The 20,608-nt window shown below is 45.2% G+C and overlaps 1 protein-coding gene across 5 annotated transcripts in view; it reads right to left on the bottom strand.

The window, feature by feature from the left end:
* The window catches only part of SCAF8 (SR-related CTD associated factor 8), a 256,444-nt gene that overhangs the window by 115,434 nt on the left and 120,402 nt on the right, over positions 1–20,608 (bottom strand). The gene's annotated exons all lie outside the window — the stretch shown is intronic.

The following is a 20,608-nucleotide window of genomic DNA, read 5'->3' as shown; positions in this document are numbered from 1 at the left end:
TTTGTGTATGCCATCACAGTTTCATTAATTATCTACTATGGATGGAAAATACAGATAGACTATATGGACAGAGGTGGGGCCACAAGTTTTACCATAGATTCAGACCTCAGTATGGATTTTTTTCCTTCTTGTAATAATCTCACTGTGAATTTAAAGTGGGATGGGATGGTAGATTTCTCACATAATGATATGCTTCTGGGCATTGGTTCCCAAGTTAAAACCTGGTTGACACATTTTGGAAGGGAAGATCATATTCTTAAAGAACTAGAACATTATTTCACATACACAATATGGTCACTCTAATTCCAGATGTTAACTCTGAACATGTAAAGCCCAATACCAATTAGAGACCTCAATGGTGCAGTTTTTGTGCTTTGAGTCTGAGAAAAAAAACATTCTGAGGTTGAGTGGAGTACCTCAGGGATCAGTACTGGGGCCCCTGCTTTTTAACTTGTTTATTAATGACCTTGAGGTTGGCATAGAGAGCAAAGTCTCCATCTTTGCTGATGATACTAAATTGTGTAAGGTAGTAGAATCAGAGCAGAATGTAATTTATCTCCAGAAGGACTTGGATAGACTGGAAAATTGGGCAGGTAAATAAAAGATGAGGTTTAATTCAGATAAATGTAAGGTTATGCATTTGGGAAACAAGAATAAACAGGCAAATTACAATTAAATTGGGATAAATTAGGAGAATCCTTGTTGGAGAGCATAATTATAAAGCATTAGTAAGACCACACCATGAATATGTTAACAATTTTGGGCACCACTCCTTAGAAAAGACATTATGGAACAAAAGAGTGCAGAGAAGAGCCACCAAATTAGTAAAGGGGATGGATAATCTGATTTATGAGGAGAGCCTAGCTAAATCAGATTTGTTTACACTACAAAAGAGGCATCTAAGAGGGGATATGATAACTATATACAAATATATTCGGGGACAATACAAGGAGCTTTCAAAATAATTATTCATCCCAAGGGCAGTACAAAGGACTCGGGGTCATCCCTTAAGGTTGGAGGAAAGGAGATTTCACCAGCAACAAAGGAAAAAGTTCTTTACAGTAAGGGCAGTTAAAATGTGGAATACATTACCCATGGAGACTGTGATGGCAAATACAATAGATATGTTCAAACAAAAGTTGGACACCTTTTTAGAAAGGAAATATACAAAATAAGTTAACATGGGAAGGATGTTGATCCAGGGAGTAATCTGATTGCCAATATTTGGAGTCAGGATGGAATATTTTTCCCATTTAGGAGATATCATTAGATGATATTTCACTGGGGGTTTTGTTTGTCTTTCTCTAGATCAATAAATAAATACAAATATACAGTAGGATAAAGTATTTTTCGTCTACATTTAGCATAGGTTGAACTTGATGGACATACAGTATACACACATACACACCTTTTGGTATTGGTATTTATAGTATGGTTATACCGTTGTAAAAAAAGATGGCAAAGCCTGCATAATTGGCAATGCCTGCACAGTGTGGTGCTACTTGAAAGGTTTTTAGATATTCGACGGATGTGTTTCACTGAGATCACCTAATAGAATCTCGCTTGCTTTCAAGACAATTTGCCAACGGTTAATATTTCCTAAGGAATGCTCACATGAAAATATTAATATGTTCAGATACATAGGATGGCAAGACCAAGATAAATAGAAGAAAGCAAAAGCATGCTGATTGCTTATACGCCCAAATATCTAGCCATGCTGGGGTTAAATATACTTTCCTAGTGACTACAGCACTTTAGAAAGATACCTGTGGGTAAGGAGCGAAATCACATTCATAATATATCATCTTCATTCTTTTACAGTGTTTTCATATGGTGCAGGCTACTTGGTACAGCACAGTGAAGATTTAGGTGCATTGTAACATCAGTCCGAGTGACAGATGGAATATATTGATCTAATGAAGCAATCACTGACTGGCACAGGATCTCTGGGGACAATATTGCTGTGAGGAGGGTAAACCGAACGTGGGATTCTCCCCATGACTCATAAGTGTCCAATAAAACAACGAAGCCTTATTTTAAAGTGCAGAAGATCATGGTGTAGGATTAGAAACTATTATTTTCATTATGAGTACAATGCAAAGAATAAAAGTAGAAGTTTTTAAACGGCATATTGATTTATAGCTAGATTAGGTTAAATCTCTACTATTGCAGCTGTGCTCTTCTCATACATACTAACAGGAATGTACATTTAAAATGAGCTATTAAGTTAATTCTCTCATGGCTGTTCACCCTGTTTGACCTAAATCAGATTTCCCTTTGGATTACTTGCACAATGTTGCAATATTCTTCAGCGTAAGATTATTGAAAGGACCATTTCATTCCTAGCTTTTAAGTAAAGATGATTGGAGGGTATGTGACTCCTGTGCAATTAAATCTCTTCCAAAACACCTGACGTACTGTACTAGATTCCAGAGTGCATTTTTGGGACTAGTCCTCTTTTTCGCCTGCTCAAAATGAGCATAATGTGAAGGGAGAAATAAGTATGAATCAAGCGTTTCAACATAGAAGGTGAAGATCTAAAATCTTGTCGATTCTTGGTAAACATTACAGCTCATGACCTCAAAAATGGATGTAATGCTCTTGAACCTCTCCCCTTTGTGGGGTCTCTCATGTGGCCTATTCATGCACTAGAGGCCTGTGGGAAGGAGAAGCACAATGTAAACATGGCAGACCTTATACAAAGTGTTAAGCATTGGACAAAGAGAAAGCTGTGGTAATCTGGAAGCAGATTGTTATTCAGGACTATGGCAAAGTGACCCATGTTCTTAATGCTTGGTAGTGAGGGATAAGAGTTGGAGGAGCTTTACAAGTTTGTGAGAATGTATTATTTTCCACACAACCAGGCTTTATTACTTTATCCACCGCATTAATAGGACTAGTTCATTGAAATCACAAGTGCTACTTCGACGTCTACATAGCACAAATCCGGTCTTGTTACGTACAATTGTCATTTTAAATTAATTAAAATCCCTCACACCACCACCACCACAAGAAGAGAGCAGTGACATTACGAAAGCTCTGTATACCGCAATTTGATACATGAACAACCCTCGCGATGGTCTGCCAAAAGCTATCACAGAATAACAAATTGAATACAACCGATAAATACTGAAAAGAGCCTAGTAGTGTGCCGCAGACAATCACTGAACTGGGGATCTTTTGTGAGTATTATAAGTGTAGGGATTTTACACAGTCCCATGCATTGCCCTAATTCTCACTCCTGAGTGAAGTTTTAGGCTCCTCTGAACGTCTCGTGAATTGCCTATACAAGTTTATTAATTATTGTACAGAGAAAAGCATCCTGGTGAAACCATGCCAATGTAAAAATGGCCACAAGGACCGCAGGAGAGAATATGTAAAAATATCCAAGAGAGAGGTACTTGCTAATAAACATATTAAACCAGTCACTATTAAGTAGTGCTGTTCCACCAAAGTGATGGTGGCCAGTCACTTCACAAATGTGAACGGAGGGATGAACCTGGTATTTGACTTCAGTAAAGGAAATAGTGGTTGACCCTTACATTCAATAACATCCTGGAGAACATTAATTTAATGGGGTTGGTTATGTCAAATAAATCCAATAGATATCCTAATTGGGTGGCAAAAGTAAGTAAATTGGGGAGGAGCAGTAAATGTGGATTTCATTAAGGTTTTTTACTGTTCTACAGAGTGTTCAAGAAGATTAAAGGTCTGTGAGTAGACTGAAGAGTTGGTGGATAGGACAGCGGTTGAGCGATAGGCGACAAAGATGTGGTACATCAACCTGAAAAGAAGTGCGAGATCAGTTGGGTGCCTATAGAAAAATTCTATATCTGCAACATCACATATTGGCTAGAAGAGTAATAGGTCTGCACCCCTGCCTTTCAACTATTATCACCTAGCAAACAGTGCTCCCACTGCAGCAAGGGATTCTGGGAGATGACATGCAAATGAGCACACGTGTCACATTTTGCCTGGAATATCTATACACATGGAGCCCATTTAAGCCGATTCATCGCTGTTCAAAAAACTTTTAAGCACAGCCTGTGGAAGCACTGTATGCTGGGGATAATGGTGAAAGGCAGAGTTCCAGACCTGCCTAAGACATGTGAATGTGCTCACAAGTGATCTTTCTATTTGCTATATGCTAACTGTGGAGGTTTCTTGTTGCCTTTTTCACCCACCATAACTTAAGACGTGATGGTATATATATATATACACACATAGTTAAGTTATGGTGGGTAAAAAAAAAAAATGACAAAAACCCTCCACAGCAAAGCAAATAGCAAATGGAAATATTACTGTATGCTCACTTGCATGTCTTAGACAGGTCTGCAACCCCGCCTTTCACCATTATCACCCAGCACACAGCACTTCCACTGCAGCAAGGGATTCTGGGAAATTACATGCAAATGAGCACACAGTGCCACCTTTTGCTTCAAAACCATTAACATGGTTCCCTATAGGCTAGAGATGATGTAGATTGGAGTACCGATTGAAACGCGTAGGGTGGTCCCTTTCATGTTCAAGAGCACTGTGCTGCCTGTCTGCCCTACTACCTGGCGATGTTGCTTTGAGACCGGAGCAGCCAAAGACAGAGGATTCCATCGATTGTGACGTCATCCGTCATCCGCTCCAGAGGAGGAACACATGGACCTTCCAGCTTCCAGCTACTGTAGAGAGGCACGATTGAGACATCTACTGGACCCAGAGTGATCCAATTGCCTCTGTTCTTGTGGGAGCATGTGAGTTGAATGGGCTCACTGCTCATGTATGTGTTTTTTTAATTAAACTGTGTTACACTATATGCCTTTTATTTTTATTTAGGAGAGTTCCTGCCTTATAACTGCTCCAGATCAGAAATCTGGAAACACGTGATTTAATCCTTTACCACGTGAGTGGGCATTCATCAGTGTGATATTAATCAAGTTGTTTGATACACATTTGCACTATGTTGTTTTTCCTTTTTTTGTATGCCTGAGGGGAGTTTTGCGCTTTGGAGTGTTCGTGTTAGCATATAGAAGGGTAACTATTACAAAATGCAATGCTGAACCCCCCAATCCAGGTAGGTTCTCACACATCATGTCACGCATGGAATATTGTGTGCTAGGCTGAATCCCAAATGACAGTAGGTCCAGTCACTCAACACGTGGAATGTAACCTAAGGGATACTATGCTAGACCTCCAACGACGTGTACATTCTGTCACACATCTCCTACAAACACTGCATTATATTATGCGATATCCCACCACAGGTAGTCCCATGACTGCGGTCACTTAATTAGGCCCAAATAAGATGGATAATACAGTTGGGGGATATGGCATACCCACTGTTGACTGCATTACTCAATTCCTAGTATTAAGGAATTTTCCTTGTTTCTACTAAGAAAGGAGTAATACAGTCAACAGTGGGCATGCCATACCCCCCAACTGTATAATCCAGCATATTTGGGACTAATGATGTGACCGCAGTCGTAACGGTAACCACCTGTGGTGAGATATCGCATAGTATAATGCAGTGTTTGTAGGAGATGTGTGGCAGGACATACACGTTGTTGGGGGTCCAGCATAGCATCCCTTATGTTACATTTCATGTGTTGCGTGACTGGACCTACTGTCATTGGGGGTTCAGCCTAGCACACGATATTCCATGCGTGACAATGCCTGAGAACCTACCTGGATTCGGAAGGGAGCAGCATAGCATTTTATAGTAGTTGCCCTTCTATATGCTAATAGGATGTTATTTTGGATGTGCGGTCTGTGACCTTTTCCTTTATCAGGAGCGTATACTTTTTTTGTTTTGAGACTGATAATCCATCTGTAACTTCAGTACCAGCTTATTCCACATACCGCCAATGCTGGCTTTGGTATATATAGTACAAGCAACGTTATAGAAATATATATTTTTTTGCCATGCAAATACTTTTTTAAGCCATATTTGAACTTTAGTACCACTGCTCTTTATATTTGTTCAATATGCCCTAATGACGACTATTTATTTATGCAATAGTATGTATTTAGCATATTTTGTGCACTTATTGTTTAACATGCACTGTTAACTACATTGTCAAGAGGTAGTTGCATATTGGCCAATCGTGTGTGATCCACTGCGCTAACTATATATATATATATATATATATATATATATTAGTACAACCAATCTCACACTGATGAGACCCACAAGGTCAAAACAGCTGTCTGTGAGTGGTTTGACTGGCTTTGCATCTAATCCCATGCTGTTCTTAAAAGCTGTGTAAACAGCAGAGCATTTGCTTATAAGGGTTCCATGTAAAAATGAATTTCAGGCAAAAGGTGACGTGTGCTCATTTACAGGTCATTCCCAGAATCCCTTGCTGTATGCTAGGTGATAATGGTGAAAGGCAGGGTTTGCAGACCTGTCTAAGACATGTGAATGCTCACAAGTGATATTCTTTATTGGCTATATGCTAACGGTGGAAGTTTTTTGTCGCCTTTGTTACCCGCCATAACTAAAAAAAAATATATATATATATATAGAGAGAGAGAGCGAGAGAGAGCGCTATTTTGTTGTGATGTTATAGCGATTAGGTAGGTATTACAGTGCACCATAGAGCTGATGGTATATAGGATACTCCTTGAGATGTAGCCACTTTTTTTTAATCTTCACTGGGCAGTGGGAGGTCAGGGTTATGATGTCACGATAACCCCCAAGAGTTAGGGCTTTGGTGGGTGTTTCAGTATTTGGAGCACTTATAAATTGGAGATGAAGGTGTAATTATTACACTGAAACGTTGATGTTTTAGGATAAAGATTTATGTATACAAGTCTATTTTTGTATACAAGTCTAGTGAACCGTTTAAATAAATAAATAATAATTGTATTGTATTGTATGTCTTTATTTATATAGCGCCATTAATGTACATAGCGCTTAATAATAATTAACATTGGCAAGTTTACTGTTACAAAACATACTTCACTGCCGACTTACTATTCAAAGACAAATAAATAAATGGTCTTGTGAAATAAATTGTATCCATATATTTTCCCAATTCAGTATTTTATTATGCAAGTAAGGAATTGATTCACATTTTTTTAGTTGATATAATAGCAATATATTCTTCAAACCTTTGAAATGCTACAGGGCAAGTGCGTTTTTGGTCAAGTAATTTCAGACAAACAGTGTAATCTAAATAGCAGACAGTTGGGATGATATATATATATATATATATATATATATATATATATATATATATATATATATATATATATCCTACAGCCTTGAAAATTGCAAAGCCAGTACAACCAACCTCACACTGATGAGACCCATAAAGGTCGAAACATGTTTGTGAGTGGTTTCTCTGTCTTAGCATATAATCCCATGTTGTGCTTAAAAGCTGTGTTCACAGCGAGCATTAGCTTTTAAGGGTTCCATGTAAAAATGTGTTTCAGGCAAAAGGTGACACGGTGTGCTCATTTGCATGTCATTTCATGCTAGGTGATAATGGTGAAAGGTAGGGTTGCAAACCTGTCAGACATGTGAACTTATTATTTGACATATATATTACACATATATATACAGGGCTTGACAAATTACACAAAAAGCTACTCGCCCCCTGGTCCCGCCCCCAATTTTAAAAAAATGGAATAAATTACTAATAAGAAAAATTCTGCGTCTCTCTGTACCATTCTTTTCCCAAAACAATCTGCCACATCTGTAGTGGCACAAGTCTACAATTCTGCATCTCCTCCCTCTCCCCTCCCCCATCCTCTCCCCACCTCATCCTGTCTCTCTCCCTTCCCTCATCCTGTCCCTCTATCCCTTCCCAATCCTCTCTCTCTCTCCCTTCCCCCATCCTCTCTCCCTTCTCCATCTTCTCTCTCCCTTCCCCCATCCTCTCTCCCTTCTCCATCTTCTCTCTCTCCCTTCCCCCATCCTCTCTCTCTCTCCCTTCCCCCATCCTCTCTCTCTCTCCCTTCCCCATCCTCTCTTTCCCTTCCCCCATCCTCTCTCTTTCCCTTCCCCCATCCTCTCTCTTTCCCGTCCCCCATCCTCTTTCTCCCTTCCACCATCCTCTCTCTTTCCCCTCCACCATCCTCTCTCCCCCCTACCCATCCTCTCTCTCCAGTCCCCCATCCTCTCTCTCCCTTCCACCATCCTCTCTTTCCCCTCCACCATCCTCCCTCCCCTACCCATCCTCTCTCCAGTCCCCATTCTCTCTCTCCCCTCCACCATACCCATCCTCTCTCCCCCTACCGATCCTCTCTCCCCCTACCGATCCTCTCTTTATCCCCCCTACCCATCCTCTCTCTCCGCCCTACCCATCCTCTCTCCCCCCGCTACACATCCTCTCTCTCTCCCCCCCGCTACCCATCCTCTCTCTCTCTCCCCTACCCATCCTCTCTCTCCCCTACCCATCCTCTCCCTCCCCCTACCCATCCTCTCCCTCCCCCTTCCCATCCTCTCTCCCCCTACCCATCCGCTACACATCCTCTCTCTCTCTCTCCCCCACTACACATCTTCTCTCTCTCCCCTACCCATCACCTCTCCCCTACCCATCCTCTCTCTCTCTCCCCCTACCCATCCTCTCTCTCCCCCTACCCATCCTCTCTCTCTCCCTCTACCCTTTCCTCTCTCCCCCTACCCTTCCTCTCTCTCCCCCTACCCATCCTCTCTCCCCCTACCCATCCTCTCTCTCCTCCCTACCCATCCTCTCTCTCTCCCCCTACCCATCCTCTCTCTCTCCCCCTACCCATCCTCTCTCTCTCCCCCTACCCATCCTCTCTCTCTCCCCCTACCATTCCTCTCTCCCCCTACCCTTCCTCTCTCCCCCTACCCTTCCTCTCTCTCTCTCTCTCTCTCTCTCTCTCCCTACCCATCCTCTCTCCCCCCTACCCATCCTCTCTCCTCCATACCCATCCTCTCTCTCCCCCCTACCAATCCCCTCTCCCCCCTACCCATCCTCTCTCTCCCCCCTACCCATCCTCTCTCTGCCCCCTACCTATCCGCTCTCTCTGCCCCCTACCAATCCGCTCTCCCCCTATCCATCCTCTCCCTCCCCCCTACCTATCCTCTCTCCCCCTATCCATCCTCTCCCTCCCCCCTACCCATCCTCTCTCCCCCTATCCATCCTCTCTCTCTCCCCTCCGCTACACATCCTCTCTCTCTCTCCCCCACTACACATCCTCTCTCTCTCCCCTACCCATCACCTCTCCCCTACCCATCCTCTCTCTCTCCCCCTACCCATCCTCTCTCTCCCCCTACCCATCCTCTCTCTCTCCCTCTACCCTTCCTCTCTCCCCCTACCCTTCCTCTCTCCCCCTACCCATCCTCTCTCCCCCTACCCATCCTCTCTCTCCTCCCTACCCATCCTCTCTCCCCCTACCCATCCTCTCTCTCCCCCTACCATTCCTCTCTCCCCCTACCCTTCCTCTCTCTCCCCCTACCCTTCCTCTCTCTCTCTCCCCCTACCCATCCTCTCTCCCCCCTACTCATCCTCTCTCCTCCATACCCATCCTCTCTCTCCCCCCTACCAATCCTCTCTCCCCCTACCCATCCTCTCTCCCCCTACCCATCCTCTCTCTGCCCCCTACCTATCCGCTCTCTCTGCCGACTACCCATCCGCTCTCTCTGCCCCCTACCCATCCGCTCTCCCCCTACCCATCCCCTCTCCCCCCTACCCATCCCCTCTCCCCCTACCCATCCCCTCCCCCCCTACCCATCCCCTCTCCCCCCTACCCATCCCCTCTCCCCCCTACCCATCCCCTCTCCCCCCTACCCATCCCCTCTCCCCCCCTACCCATCTGCTCTCTTTGCCCCCTACCCATCCTCTCTCCCCTTACCCATCCTCTCTCCCCCTACCCATCCTCTCTCCCCCTACCCATCCCCTCTCCCCCTACCCATCCCCTCTCCCCATCCTCTCTCCCCCCTACCCATCCTCTCTCCCCCCTACCCATCCTCTCCCCCCTACCCATCATCTCTCCCCCCTACCCATCCCCTCTCCCCCTACCCATCCTCCATCTCCCCCCTACCCATCCTCTCTCTCACTTCCCCCAACCCCCATCCTCTCTCCCTTCCCCCATCCTCTCTCTCCCTTCCCCCATCCTCTCTCTCCCTTCCCCCATCCTCTCTCTCCCTTCCCTCATCTTCTCTATCCCTTCTCCCATCCTCTCTCCCTTCTCCCATCCTCTCTCTCCCTTCCACCATCCTCTTTCCCCTCCACCACCCTCTCTCCCCCTACCCATCCTCTCTCTCCCCCTACACATCCTCTATCTCTCCCCCGCTACCCATCCTCTCTCTCTCCCCCCGCTAAACATCCTCTTTCTCTCTCCCCCTATCCATCCTCTCTCCCCCCTACCCATCCTCTCTCCCTCCCTCTACCCATCCTCTCTCCCTCCCCCCTACCCATCCTCTCTCCCCCCAATCCATCCTCTCTCCCCCCAATCCATCCTTTCTCTCCCCCCTACCCATCCTCTCTCCCCCTACCCATCCTCTCTCTCCCCCCCTACCCATCCTCTCTCTCCCCCCTACCCATCCTATCTCTTACCCCCTACCCATCCTCTCTCCCCCTACCCATCCTCTCTCTCTGTCCCCCCGCTAAACATCCTCTTTGTCCCCCCGCTAAACATCCTCTCTCCCCTGCTACCCATCCTCTCTCCCCCCTATCCATCCTCTCTCCCTCCCCCTACCCATCCTCTCTCCCTCCCTCCTAACCATCCTCTCTCCCCCTACCCATCCTCTCTCTCACCCCTACCCATCCTCTCTCCCCCCTACCCTTCCTCTATCTCTCTCCCCCCTACCCAACCTCTCTCGCCTCCTACCCATCCTCTCTCTCTCCTCCTACCCATCCTCTCTCCCTACCCATCCTCTCTTCCCCTACCCATCCTCTCTCCCCCTACCCATCCTCTCTCCCCCTACCCATCCTCTCTCCTCCTACACATCCTCTCTCCCCCTACACATCCTCTCTCTCCTCCCTATCCCCAATCCTCTCCCCATCCTCTCTACCCTCCCTATCATCCATCTTCTCTCCCCCTCCTCATCCTTTCTCCCCCCTTACCCATCCTCTCTCCCTCCTCTCGCCCCTCCGAATCCTCTCTCCCCCTACCATCCTCTCTTCCCTTACCCATCCTCTCTCCCCTTACCATCCTCTCTCTCCCCCTACCCATCCTCTCCCCCTGCCATCCTCTCTCCCCCTACCCATCCTCTCTCCCCCCTCCACCATCCTCTTTCCTGCCCGATCTTCCCCCATCCTCTCTCCCCCTCCACAACCCTCTTTCCTCCCCGATCTTCCCCCATCCTCTCTCTCCTCCCTCTCCCCCATCCTCCCTTTCCCCTCCCCATCCTCTCCCATCCCTCCCCATCCTCTCTTCCCCCCCTCTCCTCCATCCTCCCTTTCCCCTCCCCAGCCTCTCCCACCCCTCCCCTCCATCTCTTCCCCCCCCCTCTCCTCCATCCTCCCTTTCCCCTCCCCATCCTCTCCCACCCCTCCCCATCCTCTCCCACCCCTCCCCATCCTCTCCCACCCCTCCCCATCCTCTCTCTTCCCCTTCCCTCATCCCTCTTCCCCTACCCATCCTCTCCCCCCTCCCTACCCATCCTCTCTCCCTCCCTCCCCATCCTCTCTCCCCCCTACCCATCCTCTCCCCCCTACCCATCCTCTCTCCCCCCCCTACCCATCCTCTCTCCCCCCCCCTACCCATTCTCGCTCCCCCCTACCCTTCTTCTCGCTCCCCCCTGCCCATCCTCTCTCGCTCCCCCCTACCCATCCTCTCTCCCCCCCTACCCATCCTCTCCCCCCTACGCATCCTCTCTCCCCCCCTACCCATCCTCTCACCCCTCCTACCCATCCTCTCACCCCCCCTACCCATCCTCTCTCCCTTCCCTCCCCATCCTCTCTCTCTCTCCCCCATCCTCTCTCTCTCGCCATCCTCTCTCCCCCCTCCCCATCCTCTCTCCCCCCCTCCCCATCTTCTCTCCCCCCCTCCCCATCCTCTCTCCCCCCCTCCCCATCCTCTCTCCCCCCTCCCCATCCTCTCTCCCCCCCTCCCCATCCTCTCTCCCCCCCTCCCCATCCTCTCCCCCCTACCCATCCTCTCTCCCTCCCCTCCCTCCCCATCCTCTCTCCCCCTACCCATCCTCTCACCCCCCTACCCATCTCTCCCCCCTACCCATCCTCTCTCCCCCCTTACCCATCCTCTCTCTCTCCCTCCCCATCCTCTCCACCCATCCATCCTCTCTCCCTTCCCCATCCTCTTTCCCCCATCCTCACTCCTCCCTCTCCTTCTCCCCCATTCTCTCTCCCTCTAGACCCACACACACTTACCACCAGACACACACTTACCAACACAAAGACACAGAGGAAGATCTAGTGAGGAGCAGCGATGGAGAGCTCTGCAGCACCACTTGCTGCCCAGATGCTGTAGACAGCCCGGCTCTCCTCCCAACTACAGCTGTTCTATGATCAGCTGAGCGTGGCTGGCATCCTCCTCTAATCTCCTCCTACCCGCCCAAACCGGCACCGGTTCTGTGATGTCTGTTCACCGTACCTCAGCAGCTCCCCACTGGCACCACAGCTGCCCACCGTGTGGGAATTCCCTGACCACCCTCAACCATGCTGGGGGAGAGGGGAGCCTAGCCCCTGCAGTCAGGTGCCCGCTCTGCCACTGTGTTGGGCTTGACGTCAGGTAGCATGTCGTTGTCATGGCAACGCGGTGTCGACAAGGCCATTTTCAAGGGAGATGTAGGGGGAGACACTGAAGTTGCAGGAAAATGCCGGGAGACGCGAACCACTTGACAGCTGGCAAAATGCACTCGCCACGTGCGTGTGGGCGAGTGCATTTGTTGAGGGGGGTGTGTGTGTGTGTGTGTGTGAGAGAGAGTATGTATATATATATATATATAGCAGTCATGCTTCAAAAATAATGGATATTACGAGTTTACGAGAGGACAAAGTTGAAACCTCTACCTCTGTTCGACAGCCCTCGAAACTAGAGGTTGTTTTGTCCATTGCTTGTTTAATATTTATGAAGCCATCAATAAATCAAACAGATAAAAATAAGTAGCTGATCTGATTGACCAATAAAGTATATTTTAAGAGGAATAAGGTAAAACTGAGTCTTTCTAAAGAAAGCCAATTACACTGATAAATTGTTTCAAAATGTTATGGAAAACGGCCTCCTTTAACACACATGTAAGTGGTAAACCTCTGACAGCTGTCATACTGAAGTCAGACAAAGAATTTAACCCCATATGCAGGAACAAGGAGAAAAATAGGGTGCTCCACCCCAGTGAAACTTCATCCAAACTTGGACTAATATCTTCATTTATAAAACTCCATCATGAGATCTATGGAGTGGGTATTTAAATAGATTGACCTGTGAGTCACTTGAATAATACCAGCATCAAAGTACTCAACTATTGCAGTCACAAATAAAGTCTCTTACCCACTCCCACAGTCTCCAATGATCAGTAGTAGTGGCGTGCCAGCCATGGAAGGGAATCCAGTAACAGGCTCCCTGGCTGTGCGCTATTTGCTGTTGTTTGTTGCTGTTAAAGAATTTAACCCCACAGTTGGTTTTTAACCCCACAGTTGGTGTGGCATGGATGCGTCTTCAATATAGTTGTACAGTACGTACTTTTAAATGAAAAAGCATTATATAACACAAATTATTGTCTATTTATAATTTCAAGTGTGCCGAGTTCTCTGTAATTCTGTGTACAACTATTTGATACCTCTGAAATAAGCAGTTGAATAATCAATGCATGTGTTTGATGTCCCCTGCAGTGCAGTGAAGAGATGTTCTCTATGTGAGGATTGCAACTGCAACTTCAGGAACAATAGAAGCCACAGAAAGGGAATTCTTCTATAATGAGAAATTGTTATGGAGAACTGAAGGAGTAGTTAGCCATAGAAGGAATTTCCAGCATGTGTTGGTTATGGCAATGCTTCCACAAATTTCACCCCTGTACAACAAAATCTAAAAACAGAAGGTCCTCCAGATTTAGGGGTTTATTTACAAAGCAGGAGTTGCTACCACATATTAAAGAGGTAGTTCGTCCTACTTAATTTGAAAAAAAAAAACACACAAGTTATCTAATGAAATAATATAAACACTGAAGTAAAAAAAAAAAAAAGAAGCAAAATCAAACCTAAACTTCTGTAGAGATCCCGATTGTCCTGGTAATGGTTCCATTTCCCATTCCATCGGGAACACTGAAATGCCATCAGACCCACCCGCAGGTCTTCGCAGCCTCTCAGACCAACTTATTGGTGGCTATGAAATCTGAGGGGTTGCGAGGTCCCCAGGGAGCATCTCTGTCTGGGGTTCAGTGTTTCAATGGAACAGAGGCGATATGGATTATGGCGACGATCAGGACTGTTTTCCCCCCTCCCGTTCTGTGTTTATATTTTATTGGATAATTCAAGAAAAAAATTGAGTACGTTTGTGATGGTAGAGGGTAACCAGGCTCTCAAATAAAGGTTAAGCCTGTTTTTGGTTACTCCTGATCCATGTATAAGGGTTCAAGAGAGTTGGCTTTTGAGCCCAGTAACATTGTATGTTCCAACTGTACTTTGCGTATTAAAAGTTTTTTTTGTGTTTTTACCTTTCCGGGCATGTCAGCGAGCAGGGATGGCTAGCGGATGAGTTTCAAGAGGGAGTTTGCAGAGGAATTGTTGTCAGAATGTGCCTAGGTAGTTGGGCTCCAGAGTTATCGGTTCCCCTCTCCCAACTACCCTACATGTAGGCACATTGCCCCGGCAATATTGCAAGCACCACTCACTACTAGGGTAAAAGAAAATAGAAATGATCGATGCCGCTGCCTCTCAAAAACCAGGGACTCGCCAGGTAAAAATAAAACTGAAGTTTATTCTGCCATTAAAAATGAACACTCAGGACAAACAAAAATAGAGCAACCTCCTCCCACGCCATTCGGGCATGCACTGCCCTTTCTCAAGGAGTAAAGGGCAGTGCATGCCCGAATCGCGTGGGAGGAGGTTGCTCTATTTTTGTTTGTCCTGAGTGTTCATTTTTAATGTCAGAATAAACTTCAGTTTTATTTTTACCTGGCGAGTCCCTGGTTTTTGAGAGGCAGCGGCATCGATCATTTCTATTTTCTCTGATGTTCCGGATCGGGCCAGCGCCTGGGAGTGATGTAATCCGTGTGCGCACACACTGACACCAGGAGAGAGAGAGTGAGAGCTACGGACCTACAGAGGATGGCTGTATCATGAGTAAAGTGCTACTCCAGGCTGATCCTGTCTTTCTGCATTATGTGACATGGATACAATTGTCTACTACAGCAGTTATACTCTCTACAATCTCTCCCCGAGTCTCCTTATCTCCCATTGTCATTACTGGCAGACGCCATTAGGTGTTTACCTTTGAGCTCTTCAGTCGGTTTTTCTCTCACTACTAGGGTACCCTGCTTCAGCATAGCCCAGAAAGGTGAATGGGGCACAGGAATAAACAAGTGTGCATGTAGCTGAGGGGATCCCTAGGTTAAAGGGGGTAACCCAGCTAGTGTCCAGGTGACCCAGATCCTGTATTGGGTTTGTGTGTGCCCCAACCATATATAAGCTTGTGTGGGGACTCTCAGAGTCCAGACTAAGTCCCAGAAGATAGTGTAAGGAGAATAAGGCTGATAGGAATAAAAGTACATATTTTTAATTTTATTCCCCCTACCCAGAGACTTAGGAATGTATTAGAACCATGCTTTATTAAATGTATTATAAAGTAATGTGCTTGGAACTTTCGGAACCGATGCCCAAACAGACTGCCAGGGCTAACCCATAGGCGCCAGTAAGTCTGCTGGGCTTTGGAGTTCAAAGTAGTCAGAGATGCCAAAGGTGTAAAAAGCATTTGGGCAGCAGGGAAGGGCTTAAGTACCAAGGTCCGGGGAACAATGGCAGTCATCCGGGCTGACATTAGCTCTGCCAGACCTAGTGAAGCTTGACCCAGCGTGTGGCATTGAGATAGCCAGGGACAAAAGGTGGCAAACTTGCGCATGTCCCATGACAATTTCATATTTCCCGCTGCCCTGGATTTTCATACCAGCTTGGCTCTGATTGGCTACTGAGTTTCATGAATGAAACTCTGAATACTATAAAGAACCTGTGAGCCAAAGAGATTCGAGTTCTCCGGTAGAAAGAGCGCAGGCTTTTCAAAGTTGCTCTTGCGCGAATAGCAGAGCAACGGGGCTTCGATTTCAAGCCAGAAAAACCTGCCTGCCAGATTCTAAGTCCCAACTTTTGCGTCCAAGTTCCCAAAATCGAACGTAGCCAACGCGGCTGAGATTTTATGCCGATTTCGGTTCCAGAGGATCGGTGGTAGCTCGTGGAAAGTCCAAACTCTCAGAAGAGAAGGGAGCGGTAGCATGTGGGACTTCACGTGGATTTGGGAAACAGGAGATTCCAGGCTAAGTCCCGGTCAGGGTAAAACTCTTATTTAGAGTTCCCTGCACCTAAAAAAAGGTCTATTTTTTTTTTACCCCAGACCCCCAGTCAGTGTGTCTTTTTGTCTGTATTTTGTGTTCCATTGGGTGTAAGCGAATTTGTGCAAATAAACTTCCATTTATTTCATTACCTTGTTTTGCTCAGTGAATGATCCCGGTTAAGAAGGTGTAAATTGCCTGGTCTCCCGTGACAACCTTGCACTGCCTCTTTAACCCTTTTGGTGCCCCGTGATGTAGCTAGACTACGTCATGAGATCCGCCACGTAGGGGGGGAGGGGGGCTTTTGCTCATTTGCTGAGGAAGATCACATTCAGCACTGAAAGCGATCTAAACAGAAGATTACCACGAGGAGACCACTCCTCTTCCATTGGTGTCAGTGTCACCAGCATCTGATCTCTCCCTAGAAGCTGTGGCACTCTGTCTTGTGCCCCCCCCCCCCTTCCCAGACACAACATATTAAAGATGCAGTTCCCCCTGCATGTTTACTTTTTCATCTCACTCGTTTTGTCCCTGCTCACTGATTTTTTTTTTTAATGAACTATTTGATTGATATAAATGAGCCCAAAACCTAAATTAAAATGGTTGCTCCTTAGCCCGTCTCACTTCGTGACACTGTATTATTGATGAAAATTAAGATAGGCAGCTTTTCTGATAAGACCTTTTTTAACCTGCATGAGAGACACCTCTGTCCTGCATGCAGCAGAGAAGGTAAAACAAGCAGCAAGTGTTACCATGTGAACACTACTACTTTTAATACGTAAAAATCTAAATACAATCAAAAACAGCTATGAAAAAAGATACAGGGTTGACAATTTGCTTCAAATTGGACCACATTGAGCTTGTATTCAAAATGTAATTGGGGGGGGGGGGGGGGGGGATGGGCAGCACATTTAATTAAAACTTGAATATTTTCTCAAGTAAGAAACAACAACATTCAAGTATGGTACGGCTTTCTGAATGATATTTCTTACTATAATGTAAATACAGGCAGTCCTCGTTTTACAACGAATGGCTTATCCAATGCTGTGCAATGCATACCTATGTTCATTTTAACAACGCCAAAGCGGCTTATCCAACGCTCTTACAATGCTTTGCAAAGTTGTGAATGTGTATCTATATATACACACACATAAACAACGTTGCAAAGCGTCGTAAGAGGGTATATATATAATATTATAGTATATAATATTATACTATATAATATATTATTTATTATGTTATATTATATATATAATACAGTATATACACTATATACTTTATGTGTGTGCTGCATATATTATTGCCTGCATAAAATATTTGGTGTATTTTAGTGTTAAAAATGCCTTCAGGAACGGAACCTTTAATTTAAACAGTGTTCCTATGGGAAAACGTGTTTCGCTATCCAATGCCATTTTGAGTAACACATTGTGTCGGATAACCGAGCACTGCCTGTATCTGTAGTTATTTCAATACATATGTTTAGAACTTCTGAAACTATCTTTCTTGCACCGATAACTTACTACACTATGTGATTGTAAGTTCATGGTGGTAGGTTTTTCCTGTACCAATTTGCACCGCTGTTTCAATGAGAATGATCTTCAGAGTCGTAGACAAAGTATATACAGTACTGTACATACTCCACATTTATTGTTAGATTCTGTTACTCTCCCGTTTAACTCCCAGAAACATTCCAGTTCAAAGGCCAGTTTAGTATAACACGTCTGCAATTTAATTTGTAGGACTGGTCCCAAGTTGCTCAATTTGTTAGATGCCTTAAATGTAACTATACCACTGAAACATTTGGGCAATCTAGATTTCATAGGATAATGCGTAGTGTAAATGTCATGGGTAGCAACTCTAATTAAGGGATGATCGCAAGCTACTAATCTTAGTCCATTGAATTTCAAACCCTCAACATACATTAACTCCAAGTAGAAACTCAATGGTTATCCATTGTAAAAATAAATAAATAAATATAATAACAATATATATTTGTTACATAATTTATTCCCTAAAACAGGGGTTCCCAACTCCAGTCCTCAAGAACCCCCAACAGGTCAGGTTTTAAGGGTATCCCTGCTTCAGCACAGGTGGCTCAATCAAAATGACTGAGCCACCTGTGCTGAAGTAAGGATACCCTTAAAACCTGACCTGTTGGGAGTACTTGAGGACTGGAGTTGGGAACCACTGCCCTAAAACGTCCAAACTCGTTTCAGTCGTATACCTTTGAAACACCGCTGCAGGCATCTACTGACAACGCACAATGCTTTGTATAATTGTTTGAGTCATGAGTTAAAGAAACAACGTCTGTTAACTTTTCTTTCATATTCCATATTCCTACTGACACTTTGCAGCCAAAGTAATGGCTAGGCACCCTTAGTTTTGCAATCTCAAATTATCCTATTTGTTTTTTTTTATTGTTTTATATTTAAAGTGAGACCCTAAAATTATTAAAAGGGAAATACATATGTTCATTAAGTCACTTTAGCTGAGCAGAGATGCCAGTGCCAGAGGTATCAAACACAAAGCACTGGAATCAGTGGGATTTGGCATATTAATGGAAACATAGTGATTTGTATCAGTGAGATTTCACTGAAGTTTATACGTCCGATGCTAAACATCAATGAGACTAATTCCAAATCAGTAAGACTCACAGCAGGCACGCCGACAGCTTTTGTGGGTTCCAGGCCAGAGTTGTTGAGCACTAAAGGGGGAGGGAGGATGGGGTAGAGGAACTTGCTTTTGTGATATAGATCTGGGATGCGCAAACTCTTCTCCCGGCTCCCACTCCCTGCACCCCCCCTTCCCCCGTGCTCGGCATCAAATGATGGCACGGGGCAATGTGACGTCACGTTGCCATGGAAAGTTAAGGTAAGTAAAGTTGCAGAGGCCTCGCGCACTCTCCAGCATTTAATTGAAATGCCTTCAGGGAATGTGGGGCCTCTGTTACTGCTACACCCGCCCCCACCCCCCAGAAAATCTCGCACTCGCCCCCCAGTTTGTGCAACCCCTGGTATAGATACTGAAAATAAAAGACAAAAACCACAAAAATAGAGCGCAAAAATGGAAAACACAATCAGTTTCAATAGATTAAAATTAACGTAAAAATTAAACAACTTAGAAACTTAGATATAAAAAAGGGGTCATATAGATTACTCCATCCCAGACAACCGACTACAGGCACAGCCGGATAGGGTCCTGAGATGAACAAGGATCCACAGTCCCAGGCAGAGTCCTTGATGGAAAAAAGGAGAAAACCTAAACCGGTACCAGTGTACGAGTATCACAGCTGGCGTCCTCATGGGTGGGGGAATGTCAAGCGTCCGTCGTCACGGCGTCTGACATAGATACAGGGTAATAACCTAAACCTCAACGCGTTTCGTGTCAAATTACACTTCAACAACCTCCTGATGAAGCGTCATTTGACGCGAAACGCATTGAGGTTTAGGTCATTAGCCTGTATCTACATCAGACGCCGTACGCTTGACATTCCCCCACCCGCCAGCTGTGATACTCGTACACTGGTACCGGTTTAGGTTTTCTCCTTTTTTCCATCAAGGACTCTGTCTGGGACTGTGGAACCTGTTCATCTTAGGACCCTATCTGGCTGTGCCTGTACTCGGTTTTGTGGGATGGAGAAATCTATATGACAACTTTATTTATATGCAAGTTTCTAACTTTTTTAATTTCTACATAAATTTTAATCTATTGAAACTGATCGTGTTTTCCTTTTTTGCGCTCTATTTTTGTGTTTTGTGTATGCTATAGTTGGCCCAGCTGATCACAAAAGAGGATCGAGCAGCAGAAGAAAAACGCACACACATATATAGTTGGGATATCAAAGTTTTTTGGAACAGCGCACACTTTCCCTCCCCTCCTGGAAAATAAAAGAGCATGAAAATCAAAATTGTAATTGTGCTATAATGCTGCTATTTTAAACTCATGTAAGTGATCGGAAGCCAGTGAATTTAGGCTTCGTTGTTCAACTTTATAGCAACACATATAAAGGGGGAAAGTGAAACATTTTGTGGACTATCTTCAATATACAGTAGTACGCATAACAGTTCTGACACAGTGAATATGATTGTTTATCCTGACAAAGCTAAAACGTTTGTAGACATATACATTAATCTACGCCATTTGTGTCAATGTGACTGCATGATGGGCAATATAATAATTTCTATGTTGCATTAGCATCAC

This window comes from Ascaphus truei, chromosome 4 (genome assembly GCF_040206685.1).
Source record: "Ascaphus truei isolate aAscTru1 chromosome 4, aAscTru1.hap1, whole genome shotgun sequence".
NCBI lineage: Eukaryota > Metazoa > Chordata > Amphibia > Anura > Ascaphidae > Ascaphus > Ascaphus truei.
Note: the sequence above shows the minus strand (reverse complement) of the source record. Positions and strands in the feature narration are given on the sequence as shown.